Source organism: Danio rerio, chromosome 10 (assembly GCF_052040795.2).
Source record: "Danio rerio strain M-AB ecotype USA chromosome 10, GRCz13ab, whole genome shotgun sequence".
NCBI lineage: Eukaryota > Metazoa > Chordata > Actinopteri > Cypriniformes > Danionidae > Danio > Danio rerio.
Window position 1 is genome coordinate 2,396,038 of NC_141030.1, and position 11,463 is coordinate 2,407,500.

Sequence of the window (11,463 nt, forward strand, 5' to 3'; positions counted from 1 at the left end):
AATGTAAATAAAGAAAGAAAGAAAGAAAGAAAGAAATAAACATACTCAAAAAAAATCCTCAAAACCAAAAACCGAGGGATCATAAATGTATGCAAAATGCAGTTTGAGGATTTGATTGCATTTCATCACAGTAAAGCACACAAACACTGAGGGATCATAAATGTGTGCTTTGTGAGGACGTGTTCGCTCTATAGAAAATGTGTGTGTGTTGATATGAAGGCGGTTGTGGCTGATTTTTAGCATGGCAGCATCAGTAACAGTGTTTTTGAAATTAATGTTTTTTTGTGGAGGAAGTTTGTCTTCTGGTGTTTTAGGGAAAAATGTAATTGTTTAAAGTATACATTATTCAGGCAGAGTGTGTGAAATGCAGATGAGTTTGATCAAAGCACAAAAAACCGAGGGAACATAAATGTGTTTATGAGAACACACTGGAAGTGTTTGTGTTGATATGAAGGTGGTTAGGGCTGATTTATAGCATGGCAGCATCGGTAACAGTCTAATTTTAGATTTTTTGATTTTTTTCTGGAAGAAGTTGGTTTTCTGGGGCCACTCTGATAGTCATATAAATACACATATAAGTAAATAAATAAATAAATAAATAGACATATAAATAAATAAACAAATAAATAAATAAATGAATAAATAAATTTATATAAACAAATAAATGTAAATATGTGAATAAACAATTGTAAATATATAAATGAATAAATTTAAATGATTAAATACATATAAATATGATTATAAATAAATAAAATGTGAATATAAATATATAAATAAATAAATAATGTAAATATGTAAATAAATACATTTAAATATGTAAATAAATAAACATGTTAATAAATGCATGTAGATATATAAGTAAATAAATGTCAATAAGTAAATACATGTAAATATAAAGTTAATAAATGTAAATGTAAAATCTAAATATGTAAATAAATTAAAAAATAATAATAAACTTAAATAAAAAATAAATAAATATGTGAATAAATGCACGTAGATATGTGAATAAATAAATGTAAATAGGTAATAGTGCATATGTCTAAATAAAAATAAATAAATAAATATAAATTAATAAATCTAAATATGTAAATAAAGAAATACATATAAGTATGTGAATAAATGAAAATAAATGAATGTTAAAAGATATACTTAAAAGGATTTTTTGAAAGAAATTCTGGTCTTTTCTGGAAGAAGTTGGTCTTCTGGGGCCGCCCTGATAGTCATATGAATACACATATAAGTAAATAAATAAATAAATACACAAATAAGTAAATACATAAATAAATGTAAATGTAAACACTGTAAATGTAAATAAGTAAATACATGTAAATATAAAGCGAATAAATGTAAATATATAAAATCTAAATATGTAAATAAATTAATAAATAATAATAAACTTAAATAAAAAATAAATATGTGAATAAATGCACGTACATATGTGAATAAATAAATGTAAATAAGTAATAGTGCATATATCTAAATAAAAATAAATAAATAAATAAATAAATAAACATACTTGAAAAAAACTCACAAGAGTGTGTGTAATGCAGATGAGTTTGATTACAGTAAAGCACACAAAACCGAGGGAACATAAATGTGTGTTTTTTGAGGACGTATGCTCTATTGAAAGTGTGTGTGTTGATATGAAGGCGGTTGTGGTTGATTTATTGCGTGGCAGCATCGGTAACAGTCTAATTTTTGCTTTTTGAAAGAAATGCTGGTCTTTTCTGGAGGAAGTTGGTCTTCTGGGGCCGCTCTGATCTACATTCGTGTCACGTTACTCTTTTAAGAGCCCCTTTCAGCAGGCCTGTTGTTGTAGGATAGGGCGTTACCATGGGAAATAGCCGAAATAGCCATCAGGAAAAAAAAGACTGTGATCCGAGTCACTGAGCTCAACAGGGAGGCAGAAGAACAAACCGCACTCCTGTGAAACTCGACTCTGACTGTACATGTTCATTCACCACGTGCATGATTGAATGCTGATTATTGTACAAAAATGCAAGGAAATTAAAAAAAGTTATATAAAAATATCAAATAGTATAAATGACATACATAGTGAGTCGGTGTAATTACATAAATAAATAAAAGTAAATAAATGAAAATATTTACATAAATAAAAGTAAATATGTAAATAAATACATGTAAATAAGTACATGTAAATATGTAAATAAATAAATGCAAATAAGCTAATAAATAAATGTAAACAAATAAACAAATACATGTAACTATCTGAAAAAATATATGTTAATATGCAAATAAATACATGTAAATCTGTAAACAAATAAATGTAATCTAGCAAATACATGTAAATAAAATAAATACATGTAAATATTTAAATAAATGATTGTAAGAATGTAAATGAATAAATGTAAATAAATAAACAAATATAAGTAAATACGTGTGAATAAATATACTTTACAAAAAAAATTTCATTCCATTTTTCAGTGTAATAATGATACTTAAAATTTAAATATGCAAATGAATAAGGGTAACTAAATAAGTTTAAATATGTAATTAAAATAGTGTAAATATGCAAATAAACACATGCAAATAAATAAATGTGAATATGTAAATGAATAAATGTAAATAAATGAATGAATTGATAAAAATAAAAACATGTAAATATGTGTACAAAACATGTATATATGTAAATAAATAAAGGTAAAAATGTAAATGAACAAATGTAAATAAATAAATTTGAATATGTAATCAAAAGTATGTAAATATGCAAATAAACACAGGCAAATAAATAAATGTGAATATGTAAATGAATAAATGTAAATAAATGAATTAATGAATTAAAAAATACATGTAAATATGTAAATATATACATGAAAATATGTGAAAAAAAACATGTGTATATATATATATATATATATATATATATATATATATATATATATATATATATATATATATATATATATATATATATATATATATATATGTAAATGAATAAATGTAAATAAATTAAAGAATAAATAAAAATAAATACATGAAAATATGTAGTAAATACATGAAAATGTAAATAAAATTGTATATATGTAAATAAATAAATGTAAGTATGTAAATGACAAAATGTAATATTGTAAATAAATGCATGTAAATATGTACATAAATAAATGCAATTATGCAAAGGCATAAATGTAACTAATTTTTTTAATATATAATTAAATGAATGTAAATATGTAAATAATTACATTTAAAGATGTAAACAAATAAAAGTAAATTTATGCACAAATAAATATAAATCAGTAAATAAACACATGTAATTATTTAAATGTGTTAATGTAAATAAATATATGAAAATATGTTAATAAATAAGTGCAAATAATTTAATGTAAGTAATCACATTTAAATATGTATACTTACAAAAAAATTAAGAAATTTTAAATAACATTTTATTTTTGGGGAAAATGTAATTGTAATGTAATGTTAAAACTTCTTGCATAATTAATCAAAATTTAATTATTATATAACCATATTTGTACTTGTCCAGAATTGCATGTATTTTACAAAAAAATGTACATTTTAAAAATAGTTATTTCTCTCTTTTTTTAAATTTGATAAAATTGATGTGTATTTTTAAAATATAAAAATCTTGCAAGGTTTTGTTGGATTACTAAAAACTGTGCAGTTGTAATACCTGAATGCATTAGGAATACCACAGGTGAACAAAGTTGTAACAGTTAAATGTTACAATTATTATTTTCTGATTTAAATATTGCATTGTGTATCGCTTGGTATGTTGACAAGTAATATTGCTTCCGACCTCCGGGGAGCGCTTATAAGTGCACACTTATAAAGAGCCACTTACCATAGAGTAAGAATGAGATCCTCCAAAATAACTCAGGAAATAAATGTTTAACCTTTTTATTGAAATATCTTAAAAATTCTCATTTATGGGGGAGGATTTAATAAAAGAAAGCAGTAGGTGAGGGCTAAATCATAATGATCCACACTCCATACCAGTTGGTGGCGGAAATACACCATGTTGTTGTTTGTCTACCGCCATTAAATTGAAGAAGAAGAAGAAGAAGAAGAATGAGTGTTTGGTAGAGTGTACACCACATGGATCACTTTCGCTACCAGTCTTCACATTCAGTCCGATGTTTGAGAACTGTTGCAGTTATCGCTCAATTGTAAGTATGTCTTTATTTGATGTGTTGTGTTTACACAATTATTTATGTCATTTTGTTTGCGTGTTTTAGAAAGGATTGTTTATATGTTGCTACCCCTGTGTGTCTGTTGACTTGCTGTTCTCACTGGGAGGTACTCCTAGATATTTACATTTGAAGTTGCCTACCCTGTTGTTGTCTATTGCAGTGGTCCCCAACCTTTTTATCACCGCAGACCGGTCAACGCTTGTCAATTTTACAACAGACCGGTGTGGGCCGGGGGGTAGGGGGTCTTCACGTGAACACAGCTGCTGCACCCGAGCATCCAGGTTAATGATGAACAACTCAGTGCGCATGCGCTAGTTGCACTATCACGGTCTGATTATGTTTCAATCAAGGTTTATATGCATCAGATACATAACATCTGTGCCAAACATCTCAACTGACGAACATATTAACAATAATACAACCGTATAGCCGAATTAAATGTATGCATTGGCATGTTACAGCCCTAATGAGTACGATTATGTGAAACTCCATATAGATACATATTGCATTGGTTTCGGGTACTTACTTAGCGATGCACGCACACATATATGCACAATCCTTGAATGCTCTGCTGATTTGGACTCTATAATACCTGTTTTATAACTTTAAACTATCAACAACCACCCCTGAGCTATATTCTACTGATCGTTCTTCCCGCTCCGTGGTGGATTTTGGAATAGTCCATTTCACGTGAGATGGCGGGGGTGAGTGGAACCAAGTCGCGGGGGGGATTTTTTCTACAGGAATAATTTATGATTTCTTATGTGGCCCGGTACCAAATGTTTCGCGGCCCGGTGGTTGGGGACCACTGGTCTATTGGTCTATAAGGAATGCATCAGTAGAGCCATCATTTTAGTTCAGGGTAGCACTCTCTTGAAATGAATGCAGGACCAAGGTGCTTTGGTGGACTGTGGCTGTTGAGAGCCAGAGATATACACACATATATCTTTGATCGGGAGTTTCCTGCTGGTCAGTAACGCAAATATTATATTTAATATATGAAATATTATAAGTTTACATCCCTTTTGCACATCGATAGATAGGTGACTGCACGGGCATTCCTGAGAGAGCATGTGTTTGTGTGCATGGAAATGTTCTTATCGCTCACTACCTGTTTAATTTGATCTAATCCGTGTCCTAAAACGCCCCACTCTCCTGCTGTCATTGCTCATCAGAGAGAGCGATTTGTATGTGAATGAATCTCCGTTAAGTAATTAGCCGACAATAATTCCAGTTTCTAGCAGCGCAGCGTCTTGTTGTCATATTGTTTGCGGATATAAGTAATATAAGCCTGGTATTTAGTGTGAGTTGGTGCTGCTTTGCCTCATGGTGAATGCAGTAAGTGACTGTATTATCATCTATAACGTTACTGTTGAGCACAAAAGTTCATAACATACAAAATAGTCAATGTTTTGATGAACATGAAATGTTCTGCCTTTGTGTTTTGTTTTCTTTGTTTGCTCATTACTACATCCGTACACAGCGATAATATCCAGAATCTTCACATTGGCACACTGTCTTGACTAGTGCGGTTGTACTGGGAGCACTGTACAAATATGGCAGCGCTACTGATGCATGCCCAGGGTCCATATGCGATATCTAGTGTATATATCTATGGGAGGTACCAAGCTCATCCAATTTCTTGGGGAGCAACCTCATCTCGCTCAAACAGAGGGCAACTTGACTGCTTGACTACACACAACAACAGTCTCTTTACTAGGCAGTGACAGGACATTGGAAGGAATCATTGCATCGCTCTTAATGATTAGAGGGCACTGACTTTTCTGACTATTTAGTTTCTGACTTTGGAATGCAAAGTAAAAAGAGAAAAAGAATGCTTTGTGAAATACAAAAGAGTTTACACTTGCTATGATTTGTTTCAAGAGCGTGTTCATTCAGTTAAAATTTCTGTAAAAACCCCCTCAGAGTAATGCCAAATTCAAGGCGAGGAGGTGTTGTAAAATAATGAAACAAAACTAAACAAAAACAACTTGAATAAATATTAACATATATTAGGGATTGCAAACAATTTTGCATTGCAAGTTTTCCAAAAAACCTGCTTATAAATTATGCAAATGATTCATTATGTGGTTAATTCTGCACAAATGAGAATAAATCATCAGAGACTTCCATGATCAAAATTCTTGCTTCATTATCTCGGTTTATTATCAAAAACAAATTCATAGTGGTTTTGCATTTCTCTTTTTTTATCACTACATAAGTCATACTGTGAGTATCCTGGGGGTTAAAAACAAAAGGCAAAAATAAAATAAACAAGTAAATTACAGGGTGAGAATGTGGTCAAATCGGAAAACATGGTAAAAATCAGGCGAGGGCTCTGTCGGTTGGGTTTAGGGAAATGGAGACTTTCGGATGAGACATTAAACCGGCGTCCCGACTCTTTGTGGTTGTTTAAAATCCCAGGATGTCCTTCGAAAAAGAGTAAGTGTTTAACCCCGGCATCCTGGCCAAATCTGTCCACTGGCTTCTGTCCATCATGTCCTCCTAACCCTCCCCATATCATAATTGGCTTCATCACTCTTGTGCGGTCTGGCGCAAAATGTCTGCCGTCGCATCATCTAGCTGGATGCTGCACACTGGTGGTGGATGAAGAGATCCCCCCCCCTTCCCATTGTGTAAAGTGCTTTAAGTGCCCAGAAAAGCGCTAAATAAATGTAAGAAATTATTATCATTATTATTATTATTATTATTATTATTATTATTATTATTATTAAGTGGGTGGATGGGTCAATTGGTGCTTTTACATTTATATTACATTTACATTTAGCAGACAATTTTATACAAAGTGACTTACAAATGAGGACAAGGAAGCAATTTACACAACTATAAGAGTAATTAATAATTAGTCATTTTTATTTATTTATTTTTTTATTTTTGTAATAGTAGAGGAGTCAGAGAGGGAATTGCAGATTAGTAAGGAAAGTGGAGACCCAACCAATAGTGTTTGGAAAACACTATTGGTTGGGTGTAGAGTAGGAGGAGGGTGGGTCAGTTGATCGGCCAGTCAGTCAGTCAACAGCAGCCTCTGGTGGATTTACGTGAGAACAGCAGGCATGAATGGCACTCAAGAGAGAAATTTGAGATCTGAAAAAGCGTACACAGTGGCCTCTGGTGGTTTTGCGAAAACCAAAATTGCAAAAAAAGCGTAGCTTCTGGGACGTATTTCACGATTTTCAGAAATGTATATAGGGGTATATTTTCAGAATGCGCCTGGTATGGAATGATTTTGTTTTGAAGACACTATTGGTTGGGTGTAGAGTAGGAGGAGGGTGGGTCAGTTGATCGGCCAGTCAGTCAGTCAACAGCAGCCTCCGGTGGTTTTACGTGAGAACAGAAGGCATGAATGGCACTCAAGAGAGAAATTTGAGATCTGGAAAAGCATACAGAGTGGCGTCTGGTGGTTTTGCGAAAACCAAAATTGCAAAAAAAACGTAGCTTCTGGGACGTATTTCGCGGTCTTCAGAAATGTATATAGGGGTACATTTTCAGAATGCGCCTGGTATGGAATCATTTTGACTTTATGCGTCAATGTATAATTGATAATCGTCTTCATTGTGACTTAACTCTTAACACATCTGTACAAATGCATATAAGATTGGAGGATTCATTTGTGTAATTAAAATAAATTACATTTAGGTCTATTGCTTTCATAAACCTTTTATTTAACATAGTGAACATCTCATAAGGACAATTATAATGGGGCTTTATTATCATTTTGGACTGTAGATAGTCATCATTAGGGCAATAAATGGTTTTATTTCTAATTAGAGTGACTGAACACAATTTCTGCTGCTTTGATGTCATAAAACAGAAACTGCTGCTGGTGTTTTAATAACAAGAGTACTTTTAAGGGTGCTGTTTATATATAGTAGCTGTGTGTTCTTCTGGATGTTGTGCATTAGGCAAGTCTCATGAGGTTACAAAGGCTCTGAGGAAAACACACATCCAAAATCGTCACCGCATTCAACAACAAACATCTATATTCTCTCCATCTACTTCTGGGTTCGCAAGTATTTGAGGGCTTTTGGTCTAAATAACTCTGTCATTAGTTTGTTCCTTCAGTGTAACGCACACACACTGCAGCGTGGAGTTCCTCTAGGGTTTTGTTGAGAGATCTTAGCTGGTACTTTCCTCAAGAGAGACAAATGAGTGATTTATTTTGTCATCACTGGTCTGGTGGTGTCTGCCGAATGTCGATCAGAGCGGAGGATGATGTGTGGCAGAGGACATTTATCTGGACACGACGGATGCACAGGATATCACGTCGACACAACCTGAAGATCTGATGGATAATGTCTGTCAAGCCTGAGATTATTCAAACCCCTGGCAAATTCTGATGGCTGCTTTTTATTCAAAGGTAATTAAAAACCTGAGAAATATTTATTATCTAAAAAATATACTAAATATTAATTAAAAACAAAAGACTTGCTGAATGAATAAATATTTATCAGGAGGATGGATATTTCTGGCCCTGACTATATATATATATATATTACACTCGCTGGCCACTTTATTAGGTACACCTTACTAGTACCAGGTTTACCCCCTTTTGCCTTTAGAACAGCCTTAATCCTTCATGGCAGAGATTCAACAAGCTACTGGAAATATTCCTCAGAGATTTTGCCCCATATTGACATGATAGCATCACACAGTTGCTGCTGATTTGTCGGCTGCACATCCATGATGCTAATCTACCGTTCCACCACATCCCAAAGGTGCTCTATTAGATTGAGCTCTGGTGACTGTGGAGGCCATTTGAGTACAGTGAACTTATTGTCCTGTTCAAGAAACCAGTCTGAGATGATTCACGCTTTATGACATGGCGCGTTATCCTGCTGGAAGTAGCCATCAGAAGATGGAGACACTGTGCTCATAAAGGGACATGGTCAGCAACAATACTCAGGTAGGCTGTGGTGTTGACACAATGCTTAATTGGTACTAATGAACCCAAAGTGTGCCAAGAAAACCTCCCCCACACCATTACACCACCACCAGCAGCCTGAACCGCTGATACAATGCAGGATAGATCCATGCTTTCATGTTGTTGACGCCAAATTCTGACCGACCATTCGAATGTGGCAGCAGAAATCGAGACTCTTTTTAGAAAAGCCTAAATCAGTGAAGGCCTAGTACTAGTCCTAGTTTCTGTTAAACTCTGTTTATGAATCGGAACCTTGTTGTATCTAAAATGCCATACAATTTGCATGACTGTTTTAAACATTTTAATTAATACATACAGTTGAAGTCAGAATTATTAGCCCCCCTGAATTATTAGCGCCCCTGTTTATTTTTTTTCACCAATTTTTGTTTAATGGAGGGAAGATTGTTTCAGCATATTTCTAAGCATAATAGTTTTAAAAACTCATTTCTAATAACAAATTTATTTTACCTTTAACATGATGACAGTAAATAATATTTTACTTGATATTTTTCAAGACACTTCTATACAGTTTAAAGTGACATTTAAAGGCTTAACTAGGTTAATAAGGTGAACTAGGCAGGTTAGGGTAATTAGGCAAGTTATTGTATAACGATGGTTTGTTCTGTAGTTTATTGAAAAAAAAATTTAATTTAATTTTGGCTAATAATTTTGTCCCAAAAATGTTTTTAAAAAAATTAATAACTGCTTTTATTCAAGCCGAAATAAAACAAATGAGACTTTCTCCAGAAGAAAAAATATTATCAGACATACTGTGAACATTTCCTTGCTCTGTTAAACATCATTTGGGAAATATATAAAAAAAAAAAAATTAAATTAAAAGGTGGCTAATAATTCTGACTTCAGCTGTATCTGTATAAGGATCCTCACCTTGGTCAGTTGTTCTGAAATCTACCACTGGCTCCATGGTGGTTAAAAAGGAGATTCATGCAGCTTGCTTTAGGCTGATCTAATTGGGAATTGTTGATATACTGTATACATACTTGACAAAAGTCTTGTCGATTATCCAAGTTTGTAGATAACCCAAATTATAACTTGACTTGTAGTTGATCATTTGGTATCAGAAGTGGCTTATATGAAAGTCAAAGGCCTCTAGATTTTGCTTATTTGACCAAAATAAAATATGATCATGCCTTGATTTTCAATGGTTTCATTAGGACAGTAAGGTCTGACTTTGTTTAAACAAAAGTCTTGTCACTGAACAGAAATAATGTCCAGTATAGAATATAAAGTCCTGCTGCAGTGGAGACAGAATGAATATTGTGTCTGACTCCATCATGAGCTTGGAGGACTGCATCCATACATCTCTGACATGACTCACATCACTGATTAATAAAGTCATCTATGGCAAAGAAAGCGTTCCTGCAGGACTCCCAGAGTTCATCAAGAGTTTTTGTGTTCATCTTCAACGCCTCCTCCTTCATCTTACCCCCAGACATGCTCAATAATGTTCATGTCTGGTGACTGGGCTGGCCAATCCTGGAGCAGCTTGACCTTTTTTGCTTTCAGGAGCTTTGATGTGGAGGCTGAAGTCTAAGAAGGAGCACTATCCTGCTGGAGAATTGTCCCTCTCCTGTGGTTTGTAATGTAATGGGCAGCACAAATGTCTTGATACCTCAGGCTGTCGATGTTGCCATCCACTCTGCAGATCCATTGGTGTAAAGTATCTGCTGTTATACAGGATGTTTTAATGATATTTTTAAAATATTTGTTACTATAATATTGTCTGCGTTTTCATTTGTCATAAGCATGCATACATTCTCATTCATAGTTATGAAGTGTCATGATTATAAAGTTTACTTAACACTATTTTTGAACACCTCGTTCAAGAAAAGTGTTACCAAAATTACTTCTTGCTTTATTCTGACATCAGTCCCATGATAGTTTACATAAAAACAAATGTGCTGTCTGCACTTAACAATGTTTACATGCATTACTACAAGGCAGTTTTTGCTAAGATGCATGTAGGAATTAAGCTACAGTAGAGGATCTGCAGTCTTGGTGATCCTCCATGATGGTTAACTTGACAGACAGAGCGCTGGCCTTTGACAACGTCTGCCGCTCGACCTGCTCACTATTGTTTAATAGCCTTTATACCTGTGAGGACAACTGATATGTCTATTTAATAGTCCAGCAGCTGCAGTGAGCGCCGTCTGTCAGCGGCTCAGTGGACTGTGGTGTTCATGTGAGCGTGACATCAGAGTCCTGAACGGAGCCTGTAAAACACCGCTCAAGTTTCACAGCGGCTGTTCGACAATTAGCCTCTGATTCCTGGACTGGCTTTCCGTTGCAGAAGCCTGAAGACTTGCTCGGGTCAGGTTTCAGATATACAGTTAA

At 33.5% G+C, this 11,463-nt stretch overlaps 1 protein-coding gene across 4 annotated transcripts in view; it reads left to right on the forward strand.

The window, feature by feature from the left end:
- Nucleotides 1-4,021: 4,021 nt before the first annotated feature.
- The window catches only part of cntnap3 (contactin associated protein family member 3), a 231,396-nt gene continuing 223,954 nt past the window's right edge, over nt 4,022-11,463 (forward strand). For 2 of the 4 annotated variants that reach the window (XM_087269955.1, XM_087269957.1), the window contains exon 1: nt 4,022-4,168. The gene's annotated coding sequence lies outside the window, so the exon portion shown is untranslated. The remainder of the gene's footprint in view (nt 4,169-11,463) is intronic. The other 2 variants (XM_087269954.1, XM_087269956.1) reach the window with 1 other exon arrangement.